At 43.0% G+C, this 11204-nt stretch overlaps 1 pseudogene; it reads left to right on the forward strand.

The window, feature by feature from the left end:
- Positions 1-3614: 3614 nt before the first annotated feature.
- LOC119292651 lies at positions 3615-6183 on the forward strand (annotated as a pseudogene).
- The last annotated feature ends 5021 nt before the right edge of the window (positions 6184-11204 follow it).

Genomic DNA, 11204 nt, shown 5'->3' on the forward strand with positions numbered 1-11204 from the left:
GCTGCCGTGTGCGTCCAGCTCTCCGATTGGAGCAAGGAGATTACGACTAGGCTCCATTTGTTAGCGGCATAGGGGAGAGAAGAGACCAAAAATCAGAAGAAAGGGGATTGCGGCTTGCTGTTCTGGGCCTTGGGCCGTCGGACGCAACTGTTGCTGTGCAACACAGTGTGGGTGGGCGTTAGATAGGAAATGGGCCAGTCGGCTGTTGGGTTAGAATATGTCAGGGACAGGTTTTATTATTTATAGTCCAAAAAACTTTGATAAAATACATATTATATTTTCATAAACTTTACTTTGACACTTATAAAATGTTCGATGAAATATCTTTGAACTCCAGAGAAAGATTCAAATAATATTAAATCAGTTCCAACTCTCTTGTATTGAAGGAGTCATATTACCATCTCTCATAATATTTATTTTTGAGGTGAAATAGTTTTAACTGTTCAACATCCAAATGAGAGAACATTCAATTATTTCACCAATATGATTCTGTGAGGAAGTCATGTCGTCCTCTCTCATATTTGAATTGAAAATATTATGAATATTCTCAAACCCAAAATAAGAACCCAATGAATAATTGGGAAATTCCTTTTATCCCCTCTCGTTTATTATTCGTTTAAATACCAAAAGTTTCAATTCCTAGTCAAAATTTACTAACAACAAGCAACACAAGCAAGTTTTTAATTACCGATTGTAGTTCTTGCCGTTGGTGATCCCTTTGAGGAAAAGGGAGCTAATTTCGCTGTAGTTATTAGGAAACTGATCATTTATGGTGTATTACTCATGATTATTAGCATCAAATCCGTTTTTGATACGGGGTGGAGGGGGTTCTTGGCATGCTATATTTGTGGTACAGAGAGAGGTCAGTCCACGCCATTGCTCTTGCCAGTGCAGTTTCATCTGTTTTCTGTTCTTTCTACCACTTACCGTGATCGAGGGGAGAGTGTCATGGCTGGTCAGGGAGGGAGTGTGAGCGATGTGTTGGGGAAAACACCTGCGAGTGGAGAGGGGCCGAGGGTGATGACGGCTGCCATGGCTGCTGGATCCTCTATCCACCAGGTGGGAATGGAGTCGTCGGGGCGTACTCGGGAGGGTGGCCGTCCTCTTGTCATTGACATGGAGGCTGCCCGCAAGGCCGTCAGCGACTTCCTGGTGGTCGGACGCCTCCTATCTCCTTTCCAGGCCAACCCCGAGGGTCATTGTCGACGACCTCCGGAACACGGCTTGGAAGAACCAGGGAGTGGTCACCGTCCAGGAGGTGGCCAGTGACGACGGGAGGTTCATCCTCAATTTTGCCACTGACAGTGACCGTCGGTTTGTGCTTAAGGCGCAACCATGGCACTTCAAGCGGGACGGCCTCATCTTCGCCGAGTTTGACGGCAAGGGCGACCCAGCGGAGGTCGACCTTGGTGTCATGACCATTTGGGTCCAAGTACGCGACCTCCCGTATGAGCTTAAGACGGAGAGTGTAGGGCGGTCTCTCGAGGATCAGTTGGGAGAGGTGCTGGAGGTTTCGCACCGTAACCATGTAATTGTTGAGAAATTCTTGCGTGTGCGTGTGAAGATCTTATTGCATGAGCCTCTGAAGTGCTCTGTAGAGATTACCCCTTTAGGAAGTTCAAAGATTTTTAAATTTGATGTAAAGTATGAGAAACTACCTCAGTACTGTGAGTGTTGTGGGATAGTGGGTCATACATCAGAGAGGTTTTGTAAAATTCCAAGAGAGGAGAGAGTAGTCTGCTTTCCAAGAAACCTTAGTGTTGAGCCCTACTGGAAAAGCCAAGGTGCTAGCAGGAGGGGTCTCGTCTTCGGGAACTACGTTCGCGGCGGCAACAACTCGTCTACAAGCATCGTCAACAACAACTTCGCCAAGGCCGTGGATGTTGTCAAGGTGGCCACTGCTGTGAGTGGCCTCACGGTCTCCGATAATGCCATACCCTTTAAGTTTAGTGCAGCTAAAAATTCTATGAGGGGCAATTCAAAAAAGAAAGATAAAAAGAAAGGGGGGCCAAATAGAGCTGAAGATGCTCGCAAGCAAGTGCTAGGGAAGAAAAGGGGGCATTCTTTTAGGGCTCGTCCAACGGGCAGTGACTTAGAGTTTTCTTTTGAGAAAGAGATGGATAGTTATGAGCGTATCTTATATGGTGATGTAAACGTCTCATCCAAACGGGTGTGCATGGGTAGAGTTGTAGCAGTCCAGGATGAGGAGGGCGGGGTTATACACGTTGCAAAGGAGACTGACGAGAAGGAGGAAGAGTACGCGCCGCGAGGTGGGGAATCAGTTGGCGAAGACAAAGATGAGATTGGCACATCGGCGGCCTCCGAGGAGGAGGACTGCCGCGCCAAATGAAAATCCTAGGCTGGAACTGCCGTGGTATGCTCTCCAACACGGCAGTTCGTGAGCTTCTAGATCTACAGAAGCGTACAATGGCAGATTTAATTTTCCTTTTTGAATCCCATTTGAATAATTGTAAAGCCGATGAGCTTCGTCGCGTATTAGGTTTTGATTCTATGTTTGTAGTGGAAAGTGATGGTAAGGCCGGTGGCCTCGCTTTGTTTTATCATGAGTCCAATAAAATTGAGTTGAACTATGTCTCGCCCCATTTTATTGATATTGTTTTTATGTATGAGAATGTTGTTCAGTGGCGGTTCACGGGCTTCTATGGTCACCCGAAATGGAATGAACGCCATCTATCTTGGGATGACATTCGTAATTTACATAGTAAGAGTAACCATCCTTGGGTGGTTTTGGGGGATTTTAATGAAATTTTATACCCCTCGGAAAAAGAGGGCGGTGTACCTAGACCACTTGGTATGATGAGAGAGTTCCGTGAATGCCTAATGGATTGTGGGCTGGAAGATCTAGGCTATAATGGGGACATGTTCACTTGGAGGAGAGGCGAAATTGGTGAGCGCCTTGATCGGGCAGTCTGTAACTTAGCATGGGCAAACAAATTTCCACGAGCGACAGTTATCAATGAAGAACATGTTCATTCTGACCATCGTCCAATCGTACTGGATATGGAATATTGGGAGGAAAAAATCTTTAAACGCCCAGAGGGGCGTGTTAAACAATTTGAGGCGAGATGGTTGAAGGAAGAGACGGTAACTGAAATCGTTAAGGCATCTTGGGAGAAAGCAAAGCTAGCAGGTATTGGACCCACACTTGCTGACCGTACGAGAGCAGTGCATGCCGATCTACATACTTGGGACCGGGAAACGCTAAAGGGACCAAAGGTGAGAATTAGAAAATTAAAAAAAGAGTTGGAAAGACTAAGGCGTGGCCCATTGAATACGGAATCTCGATGTCGTCAGAAGGAAATTATTGTGGTAATTGAAAATAGTTTAGAGCAAGAAGAAATATTCTGGTTACAAAGAGGACGGGCAAATTGGTTGATGCACGGGGATCGTAATACGTCTTTCTTTCATAATGCTGCCACGGCCAGGAAAAAAGAAATAATATAAAGAAATTATTAGACAATTCTGGAAACTGGTTAACGGATAAGGATTTGATGAATCACATTACTGGATATTTTACAAAGCTTTTTAAATCAGAAGTTCAACTCCCGAATCAAGATGTTTTATCACTTGTGCAAAGGAGAGTGTCAAACGAAATGAATGATGCTCTACTTGCCCCTTATACCGCGGAAGATGTTCGCAAGGCTTTATTCGATATTGGGGACTTGAAATCTCCAGGGCCAGATGGTCTACATGCTATCTTCTATAAAAGATTTTGGCCCATGTTGGGGGAAGAATTAATTGAGGAGGTTCTGACAGCAATCAACACATGTACGATTCCGCAGGGTTGGAATGATACGGCGATCGTGTTGATTCCTAAAATTAATACACCTGAGAAGGTAATCCAATTTAGGCCGATCAACTTATGTAATGTGCTATATAAAATAATTGCAAAAATGGTTGCTTCTCGTTTGAAGGTTTTTTTGCCAGAAATTATTAGCCCAACACAGAGTGCATTTGTACCGAGTAGATTGATTAGGATAATATTTTAGTGGCCTACGAATGTTTTCACACAATCAAAAACAAAAGAGAGGGTAGAGAGGGCTTGTGTGCTATAAAACTTGATATGCACAAAGCCTACGATAGAGTTGAGTGGACTTTTTTGAAGGAGATCATGTTGAAATTGGGTTTTCGTCGTGAGTGGGTTAAATTGATTATGCAATGCGTCTCAACCGTAGAACACAAAGTAAGGATCAATGATGAGGAAAGTGAGAGATTTAAGCCCACGAGAGGGTTGAGACAGGGGGACCCGCTATCACCATACCTTTTTTTGTTGTGCACAGAAGGATTGAATGCCTTGCTTTCGCACGCTGAAGAGAATGGAAACATGTCAGGTGTTAAAGTCTGTAGAGACGCCCCGCCAGTCACAAATCTTCTCTTCGCGGATGACTCATTGATCTTAATGAAAGCCAACCAACATAATGCGGAAACACTGAAATCAGCACTAGAATTATATTGTGCGGCGTCGGGACAGCTGGTAAGCGTTGAAAAATCCAGTATTTTCTTCAGCCCTAATACAAAGGTAGAGATTAGAGAACAATTGTGTACAATGCTAAATATAATGACGGAGGCTCTCATTGATAAATATTTGGACTTACCAGCAAATGTGGGTGTTGATAAAACAGACTGCTTTAGTTTTCTGATTGAACGTATTGTTAAGAGAATTAGTGGTTGGAAGGAAAAATTACTATCTGCCGGGGGGAAGGAGATCCTATTAAAGGCGGTGATCCAAGCCATACCCACCTATGCATTGTCGGTCTTTAAAATTCCTAAAAAAAATTGTAAAGGAATCATTGACGCGATGGTGCATTTCTGGTGGGGAGACGAGGAGAACCAAAAGAGGATGCATTGGATGGCCTGGTGGCAAATGTGTGTACCAAAAAACCAAGGAGGGATGGGTTTCCGTGACATCCACTGTTTCAACCTGGCTCTGCTTGCAAAACAGGCATGGCGTCTCCTTGATAATACTGACTCCTTGTGTGCTACTATTCTAAGGGCCAAGTACTATCCTAATGGTGATTTGCTGAACTCCAAGCCAAAGCATGGTGCTTCCTTCACCTGGCAAAGCATTATGGCAGGCATCACTACTCTTAAGCGAGGTTATATTTGGCGAGTGGGGGATGGACATAACATCAATATTTGGGAAGATGCCTGGATCCCAAATTGTGCCTCTAGGAAGATTATGACACCTAGGGGGGGGGCATTTGTTATCAAAAGTCGTAGATTTAATTGACCCAGTCTCCAATAATTGGGATGAGGACCTGATTAGACAAACTATGTGGACCGTTGACGTACAACGAATTCTTTCAATCCCAATTTCGCAACATAATATGACGGATTTTATTGCCTGGAGTTATACGAAAAATGGTATGTTTTCGGTACGGTCTGCTTATTCAGTGGAGTGGAACTATCAATATGGGAGCAAGCTAAAATATTCCAATGGGATGGGATGGAGCACACCTAATCCTATATGGTGTCAGATATGGAAGTTGTCTTGTCCGGCTAAAGTCAATTTTTTTATGGCGGACACTACATGGCACTCTCCCATGCCGGGCAACACTCACTAATAGACATATGAAGGTCTCGCCCTCTTGCCCTACCTGCTCTCAGGGTGTAGAAGATACGAAGCACTTGCTCTTCCTATGTAGAAAAGCGAAGGAGGTTTGGAAAAGGCTAGGGTTGGATATGATTATTGAGAGAGATTGTGAGATTGATCGTGTTGGAGAGGCAACATTGGAATACCTATTACTCCTTCCAGATCAAGTCCTGCGCATTATGGGCCACGAAAATGTTAGAGAAATGATAGCTATCTCAGTTTGGTATCTATGGTGGGAAAGACGGAAATTAGTGCACCAGGAATTAACTCAAAATGCGACTCAGATCTCAATGGGGATCATAACTCTTACATATAATTTTGTTAATGCATCATCTTTAAAGGCGTCCATGAAAAAGGGGGGCTGGCAATGTCCTCCTAGGGGATTTGTGAAACTCAATGTTGACGCCTCTTTTGATCATGACTTGCTGGAGGGTACGATGGGGGCAGTATTGAGAGACGACAAAGGTAGGTTTATTGCAGGAGGGAATGGAAAGATAGACCACTGCGCGGATGTTCTCATGGCGGAGGCCTTAGCTCTCAAATTTGGCCTCGCAAAGGGCAGGATGTAATCGCCTAATCATCAACTCTGACAACCTGAAGGTGATTGAGACCATGCAGGACGGAGGACAGTCAGCGGGAGCGGCGGCGGCAATCTTCGATGACTGCTATCACTATGCTTGTGATTTTATCATGACTAAATTTGAACATTGTAATAGAGAGGCTAATAAAGTAGCACATGAACTTGCTAGATGAGCTAGATTTTTTTCGACTTCGGATTGGTTTGAGGAGCCTATTAGTGAAATTGTAACGCTTCTCACAAACGATGTATTGGTCATTGCTAATGAATAAAATCTCGTTTTAATTCAAAAAAAAGCAAGTTTTTAATTACTCCTATTTAAATTATTAACATTCCAATATTTAGAATTTTGGGATGTTATAGTTGGATCGTGAGCACCGGAGGGAGGGGTTCGGGACCGTCACTTCTGTCACTGGCGGAGGAGCTCGGAGGTGGTCGGGGGCGCTGGATCTTGGCTGACGGTGCAGGAGTTCGTTCATATCTGCCGAGCCATGGATATCCTCCATGACCTCTTGGGTCGTGCCTTTCCTTCCCGTGGAAAGGATGTGGGTCGGGCAGGGTTACCCCATGATTGACGCGGACCAAATGGTGCGGTCAACATCCCTGGGCCAGCTCGGCCCGTGGTTGTCCAATGCGGGAAAATAGCGGGATCCTGGGGATCCGTTGAAACCAAATGAGACCTAAGCACGACAGACTGTCCAGGAATAACCAGTTGAAGCCTCATTGGTCAAAGTAAAGAGCAACACCTGATAGCCAAAAGGCGGCCAAATGTGTCCGATTTGCATGTTATTTATAATGACTGAGTTGGTAGTCTCGCCTCAATTCGGTTAATCCTTCCCCACCATTTTTTATCCCATCAACACATTTAAATCGAATTTTACCCATGATCTATTTAAACCGATTTTTTTTGTCAATAAGATATATTTTCGGTAGCATTTGGTAACTTTTATATGGAAAGAAATAAATCATGATCAACCTGCAATTAATTTTTAAAGACTAAATCTCTGCTATTAAAGCAGAATTAAACCTCGTGATGGTCGATCTCTCCCCCACCCTTTGTATACATGCTAGTTTTTTTTGAAAAACCACCCACCGCTCCTACCATCCTGCTCGGAAAAACAACCCAAAGAAAAGAAAGAAAATAAGACCCATGAACACATGTCCCACCCTCCATCTCCCCTCAACCCTGTCGCTGCCAGAACAATTATAGGTGGTTCCCAAACAGAAAATAAATTTTATTTCCTTTCCACCATTCTTTCACAATCCATGGCTAGCCGTATCTAGGGGTGCCTTCCATACCAATACTTTCCAAGGAATTTATTATTATCATCATATTGCTTTTCATTTCGGGACTGGGCATCCCTATTACCTGCCACTCATCATGAGAATAACCCACCTAGCATGGAAAACATTGGCCACCCCTGCCACTTCATGAGCGGTACGGGCACACAAAATAGAAAATCATTTTAAAAATTAGAGTTGGCGCACACAAATTTACTTGGAATGACATGGAAATACCGCATATAGGTAGGTATGGTGGACTAATTTGGCACAACTTTGGGTTTAAGAAATTGCAAGTGCATCTAGTGCCCCTTAGTGATTTTTGTGTATTGAAGACTTATAGGTTAAGGGACTAATGTGTTTGTGAGTGTACACATGATTTATAAGTCGATGAGGAGTTTGATATCTACGATGAAAGTCGACCACTAAAAATGTATGTCTTCATCTGAAGACTTTAGTTTTCTTGAAGACTTTGGAAGTGAGGAAATTGGTGTGACCTTGAAGACTTTGATATTCATGCGAGGACTATGAAGTGTGAAGACTTTTGTTTCCATAGTTTCATTTTCTCTTTCTTGAGTCAAAGGAAACAGCAAACTGTTAAAGGGGGTCGAGGTAAAACTAAGGAAACACTTTCCAGGTGATGCTCATCTCAATTCCTACACCTACCAAATCTTTCGAGTGAAGCCTTTTGAAATCTCATACAGTTCAGCCAATTTCTTCAGTGACAGAGACGAATATCTTCTGTTCTCTGAGGAATTTGTTCCGACTGAGGAGTTGGAAATTTGCCAGTGTAGATTGCCTACATAGTGAGGAACATGATAGCCATGAGGAATTTGAAAGCTGAAATTTCCAACCTTTGCTATGCTACGCGCCAGCTGTCCAAAATATCCCACCCACCTAATGGTCATATCATTGAAGGGCATTTATGTCTTATCATGTTGGGCTGCTCCCTAGGCTATAAATAGTTGCCCCCTACAACCACTAGCTAGTTGGCTGCTCCAAGAGAAACTGACACCTATCATTGAGAGCATCCCATCCTCCGAGGACTTTGAGCGAAAATCATCAAGTGAGGAAAAAGCAAAACCCAAACACCTACAACCCAAAGTGATTGAGCATCATTGAAGAGATTGTTCCTGTGTGGAACCGACGCTTGTTACCTTTGAGGACTGTGCATCCTCCAGACGGTTAGGCGTCATGGTCTAGAGCGTCCAAGAGGAATTGTGGATCGCCAAGTGACCAAGTCTGTGAAGGTTTGGAAGTCACCTAAAGAATTACCATGAGTGATTGGGTGAGATCTGTGTGACTTTAGCTCAAGGAGAATACGGTGAGGACTATGTGTCCTCAGGTTTAAATACCCAGCCGCTCCAACAAGACGTATAATTGTCACAATAGTTGGAACTGGTCTACCAAATCATCGTCTTCACGAAGCTACTGGTTCTATTTCCTCAAGTCTTTCATTTCCTCATTCAAGTGTTGATGAACCTGATCATTACTGTTTGAAGACTTTGACTGAAGACTTTCTCTATTTCCTTAACTCTATTTCTTCAGCCACTTTGTCTTCAGCCTGCTTATCATGTTTTCACGCTACCTGTACTCTGTGCTTGTTTTCATTTCATCATGATGACTATGCTATTACTCTGTTTTGCTTGTACCTGAGTACTTATTCCGCTGCTAGTGTGTCTTTGCTTAGGAAATTCCTCACCTAGAATTTCCTCATTGACGAATTTGTAAAAATTGCCTATTCACCCCCACTAGTTGATATAACACACTTTAAATTGGTATCAGAGCAAGGTATTCCCTTGTTCTGTTTTTTCGGTTTAACCACCTGGAGTTTTAGTTATGTCGACCGCAGGTACGAAGAAAGTATCGTGCCCCATCTTTGATGGTCACGATTATCCCAAGTGGAAGGCCATGATGTGGAAACACCTCATGGCGATGAACAGTGAGTTGTGGACCATCACTGAGATTGGCCTTACTAATCTATGTAAGATGGCGCATGCTGATGATATTCGCAAGTACACTCATCTGGATTGCATGGTGAAGAATATCATCTGCTCTTGTTTATCCAGAAATCAGTTCAGGTTCATTATGCATCTATGCAATGCTAAGCTTATCTAGGACCGAATCTTTGATGTTTATGAAGGTCATCGAACTCGTCAGGATCCCTAGTTTGATGATTTCAAGGAATCACTCAAAACGATGACTTTCGAACCAGAATCATCATTATCCGCACCATGCCTCATGGCCAAGGGTGCAAAGGTACCTGATTACTCCTCTTTCGAATCTAGTGATGATGAATCTGATGATGGTGTTTTTGGACCTAGTTATTCCAAGCTTGCTACTACTGCCACTAAACAACAAAAGGATTTGGAAAAGGTTCAAAATCTGCTAGAAAAAAGCGATGACCAGTTTGGTGAAGAAATGGATCGAACTCAAACTCTGACTGATGATCTTCAAAGTCTTCAGTCTAAGTTTGATAATCTTCAGAGTCATCATAACTCTCTCTTAGCCGGTCATGAGAAGCTTTCTTATGGATTTCTTCAGAGAAAGCAAGATCTTGAGAAGTTAAGTGTGAGTTATGAAGATCTTCAGAAGGAAAACGATTCATTGCTTGCTCAACAGATCAGTTTCGCTCAGAAAGAATTCATTCCACCATGTCTGAAATGCATTGAGCAAGAATCTGCTAATTCTTCACCTGAATGTTCAAATGCTTCCATTACTGCAAATTCTTCAACTGTCTCTGTGGTCACAAATTCCTCATCTGAGGATACCACAAGTATCACTAACGATAGTGCAGGGTTGAAGGAATTGTATGTGACAGTCATATACAAAAGCCTCAAAGGGCATCAGACTCTTTGTGATGTGCTCAAAAAGCAGATCTTGAAAAGGAACCCTAGGAAAGAGGGTATTGCCTTTGAGAGGAAACTCAATGCTGATGGGACCTACTAGAAACCTGAGCAGTATTCCAAAACCTCATGGGTTGCTGCGAAAGGACCTCCCGTAGATCCATCCACTTTATTTGGCTTTACTTGTGAATCTTCATGCTCCTTTGATGAGTCATTTGACTCCAACTATAAACTGTTCAAAAATCAGAATGGTGAAGTATTTGCTCGATACGTTGGAACTAACTACAGGAATGGCCCCCCTATGAAGAAAAACTGGGTTCCCATAAACTGCCTTGAAAGTCTTCAGGTGAATGTCCTCATGACACCACTTGTGAAGAATAGGAACCCCAGATCAAATTCTTCATATGGATCAAAATCATCATATGGATTCAAGTCCTCATATGGACCAAATTCTTCATTTGGATCAAATTCCTCACATGGATCCAAATCCTCATATGAACATCATCGTGCTAACACTTCTGTTTCGCAAGGAAAGTCTAAAGGCTATCTGCATTATTCTTCAAATCATTATGTTCATAAGTCCTCGAAGAATTTCTCTGCTTATTCATATGCTTACTCTAACCCCTCTTCTATGAAACGAAGTGCACTGGCTTCAATGCCACCTTTCTCTTATGGAGCTCGTAGAATGATGAACTCTTTGCCACCCCTCCAGATGTGGGTGGTGAAGAAAAAGAACTAATCTCTTGTGTAGGGTCAGGTCTCCAGACGAACTTAATCATTTGAAGAATTTGTTGGAGACCTGAATATGCTTGAAAGGACGCAGGCTAATCATGAAAAAAATTAATTAATCATTTCTCACGTCCTCCCACTGCTATATCTGTTGTAC

The sequence above is a fragment of the Triticum dicoccoides genome, chromosome 4B (assembly GCF_002162155.2).
Source record: "Triticum dicoccoides isolate Atlit2015 ecotype Zavitan chromosome 4B, WEW_v2.0, whole genome shotgun sequence".
NCBI classification, from domain to species: Eukaryota; Viridiplantae; Streptophyta; class Magnoliopsida; order Poales; family Poaceae; genus Triticum; species Triticum dicoccoides.